This window comes from Bactrocera latifrons, unplaced genomic scaffold (genome assembly GCF_001853355.1).
Source record: "Bactrocera latifrons isolate USDA-ARS-PBARC rearing strain unplaced genomic scaffold, ASM185335v1 scaffold_69, whole genome shotgun sequence".
NCBI lineage: Eukaryota > Metazoa > Arthropoda > Insecta > Diptera > Tephritidae > Bactrocera > Bactrocera latifrons.
In genome coordinates, this window is record NW_017537367.1 from 436,911 (window position 1) to 441,339 (window position 4,429).

At 34.4% G+C, this 4,429-nt stretch overlaps 1 protein-coding gene across 1 annotated transcript in view; it reads left to right on the plus strand.

Annotated features, from left to right (window-relative positions):
* LOC108975730 (dual specificity protein phosphatase 15) overlaps positions 1-4,429 on the plus strand; it is a 48,434-nt gene that overhangs the window by 17,378 nt on the left and 26,627 nt on the right. The window lies entirely within an intron of this gene.

Genomic DNA, 4,429 nt, shown 5'->3' on the forward strand with positions numbered 1-4,429 from the left:
AAGATTAAGAAAAACAGTAAATATTAAAAATAAATACTCAAAAATTATTCTTAACTCAAAAAGCAATAAGAGTTGACAGAAAAATCTAAAAAGTTTACATTTGAACTTCAAAATATTTCGATCTCCTGCTTATCTGGTATCTCCGCCGTGACTGTACACTTTTCGTTCGCTGATTACCATTTTTTAGTGATAACATTTCTTACAATCGAAGGCATAAGTAGGGGTTTTTCGTTTCCAAAACGCATGTGATATGGGAATTTTCCAAACAATATTTCGAATTCATATTAAGAATTCACTAAATTCCGCCACAGTACCGGCAAGGTCAAAAGTATTACCAATAACATGCAACCACTTATGCAATATTCTGCAACTGCACAAAGCCACGCGAAATACCGTTGCTGGGAGCACAACTACATGGTACATATAACTGTACATATATATTTTTGCTTGTGCTCAAGCGCCGCATGCCTACACCAGCTCAATCCAAATCAAAAATCAGCAGTCAAAACAAAACCGACGGTCGTCATGGTAATCCTTAACCATAAAAGGGACATAAACAAAAACACTATATGACTTGCCATGTCACATAAATGTAAACGTGAAGAAAAAGAAAATGCATGATAACCCAATTAGAAGCTTTATAAGCGTGTAGAAAATCAATATTTGCTACGAAAAAGTTGAAAGAAAAGGTTTAGTTGAAAATTGCTGTGTTTACTTTATTAAAAAAAAGACACTAAGTAAGTATGTGTATGTATAATTATAACTACGCATACATTTGTCTACATATGTATGTACATACATATGATATGTTTGTAGTTGCTAAATTGGCATATTTCTCTCAACAATTTTGCTTGCAACTAATGAGTATAGCGGTAAATGTGCGCAAACCGGTGTTTTAATCAGCAATATATAGACACGAATTAATATAACATATGTAGATGTGCTTGCACACAGGCACACATACATACAAATGTTTGCAACTGCATAACTACATATCTACAACAAGATTAAAAACTACAAATTACAAGTGAGCAACATGAATTTTTCATGCCAAGCGAAAATATAGAAAATAAGGTTGAAGATACGCCACCCAAAGATGCGCCGCACTACGCACACAAGCATAGGCGCATATTTGCATTAATTGTGTGAATGTGTGTGAGTTCACCCCATCGCCACGGCAATGCTGGCTGGCTGCTCATCAGCTCGAAATTTCAACGCCACTGTCAGTCGCAATTATTGCGTGTATGCGGACTACTTTTGCCATTAATTTTGTGTTTAGACACCCATACATACATACATATATGTATATATTTGTAATAATTTTGTTGTTGCTTGTGGTAAAAGCTGCTGGCTCAATTGAAAGCACTTAATAAAAATTTACAACAATTCTTCAAGAATAATATACTACGCTCTCGTAAAATGTTAGAAAATTGGAAGAGGAAGTGGGCTTGGGAGGGGGCGTGTTGTGTACAAATATAATGGCTATAAATACAGCCATATGTTTGTACATATGTAAGTATATCGCCGTGCATGTGGCATGGTTGAAACGTTTAATACGCACGCAAGTGTTGTTATTGTACGCGTTGTTGTAATATTGAAGTATTTTTGTGGTGTGTATGCGTGTGTTTGCATTACACACGGCGCGGTCGATCGCATCGCTGGCATGACTCATGCGAGTCGCGTGTATTTTTACTGCGTTTCTTTCAAAGAAAACTCACACACCAACATACACCAAGCACGCAACGTGTGTAACGGAGCAGGGCGAAAAGCCAACAACACACAACAGCATGACATAGAAAATAGAAATAATAAAGGGTGTACAAGCGCAATTACAACAATGCGTGTAGAGTTAGTTGGAAAAATGCGTCAAATTTCAATTGCTGCTGTTACGCGCGAAGCTACATAGATATGTACATATGTACATACAAGCATACATGCATACAGACGTACCCCGAAACCTTGCTATGCGTGTGTCATTTAAGGCTCGTTTTACTGTAATTATTGTTATGGTGACGGAGAGGCAGCGACCAAACGAGTCTCCTCAGATTTATTAAATTTTTATGGATATGCATATACATATATAATATATACTTCACACATACAAACCACGAACACCTTCTAGTTAAATATCCTAGTCGCAAATGTCAATCCTCACCACTAGTGGCCCGTATAAGTCACAGTAGTGCTAATCACGTGACATCATTTTAGCGCTACATCTGAAAAGGAAAGGAAGCTAGAGATGAATATTTATTCTAAATTGTCTAAATTCTATCAGAAGTAGCTATGCCGACCTAAACTATACCAAAATCATAATAGCTATTCGACAAAGCATGTGGGGGTGGCGAATCGAACATGCAACTGGCATAACATAAAGGCAAAATTTACGTAATACAGAATTTTTTTGAATAATTTAAGATAGTTTCTCTTATATAAGTTGCTATTTTTTTAAGAACATCATAAGTGAGTAGAGAGAGGTAGGGAAATGAAGACGCTAAATATTGCTTGTTGCCGCGGTTCAGATACACTTTGGGCTACATTCTGGGAACTTTTTGTGAAAAATTATCTATGTACGTACTTAAACTATGATTATATAAAAATAGTGTCATCTTTTACAATTGGCAACAACAAAAAAATTTAAAAGAGTTAAGTCCTTAAAAGCAAACATTTTGGCAAGTAAAATCTCAACTTAGAGACTAATAAGCTTGAGAAGAACCTTAAGAGTCGGAGAGCATAGCTCTATACTAAAATTAGGACTACAAAGTAGCTAAGAAAATTTTCGTGTACCGGTTAATCAAAAAGCACTCCGGATTGAACGAAGAGCACCCATGTATATTTATAAAATATTTTCGAGTTTTGTTTTCAAAACGATCTTTCATCGAAACACGCAGTTTATTTATCAAAAATATTAAATTACTTTTTAATAATAAAGCAAACTTTCACATTTAACACAAATTCGGCATAAATTTAATTTTAAACATTAGTTTCTACTACAGCCGGTCATAAAAATATGCTAACTGGAACTAATGAAATTATATGTGAGGGTTTTACGACTTCTAGTTATTGTTGTTGTCTAATTATCCCGTATACCTAGGTAATACATACTCACTATAGACCCTTAAAATAACGAGCATTTCTAGTGATTCTAAGCGCGTACACATATTTTTACGAGCGCACACATTTACACTACAAACATGTACGACTATCTCGTACCCATTTATTTTAGTTTTTTTCACTTTTCGTGCCTCGAGGGCAGAAGCGACGTCAGCAATGGCAAACCGACATGAAAAACATAAACTGCTCGCTTGATCTACAGATCTCGACACACGATCGCACACATTTGCGCTAAATACACAATTTACAACAAGAATAAAGACGCAGAAATCATTAGAATTGAGCAACACTGTCCGCTACCGGTCGAATACATTGCCGCACGTTTTACACGAAGCAAAAAAAATTAAGGAAATTAAATCGAAACGAAAAGCTTAGGGCCTAAATGAGGCCAGTTTTCTGAGTTAAACGTAATACGGACCATAATTTACAGCTGCGATGAAAATTTATTTATAAAAATAATGTAATTGTTTTCTTAATTTTATATACATAAGTATGTAGGTATACTTTTGTTTTTGCTTTATGTACCAAAAATAACCGAAAATAATGCAATACACAGTTGGTTGCTACGCCTTCCTGTTTTCTCTGGAGCTTCCCAAGCGAGAGTCGCTCGAAAGCTGCGGCGAAGTATTCTTATATAGCTAGATATATGTACGTATGTGTTTGAGTATGTTCGTAAATACAAATTTAATTTTTATTCTATATAAATATTCGTTTGTAGGTGGAGCAGCTTTGCCAATAAGCTGATGAGCGCATAATATTATAATGCGAGTATCATATTAATAAGCATTCATATGTATATGCATATGTATGCTTGTATGTGAGTTAAAAAGCGCTAAATTGGGCGCGTGCGGCTTAAACCACATTCGAGCACTGATATGTGCCATACATTCATTATAACTATATACGCGTATGTATATATATACCTATATAACTATGCCAGTATATAGTATCTGCTCTGTAATAAGATCACTCATCAGCGCACCATTTTTGTTGACTAAAATATTTTTCCACTACACATTTTTTTTAATTTCCAACTTTTTTTATGGTATAAGCATTGTCATTTGCGTCGTAAGTTCGTATTTGTAGGGTAGAATATTAAGTAATCGTCGCTAAATGCAAATTTACATGCGCAAACATGCATACATACATATGTACTTATGTATATAAATACATGCATATGGTATACTAACTAAATTATATGGGAATTATTACACGTACTTAATAAAAATTAGTTTTCAACAATTTTTTTTTTATATATTTTTTTAATATCTTTGCATAAAATAGTTTTGTTTTAATTTATAATATTCAAACTAAAATA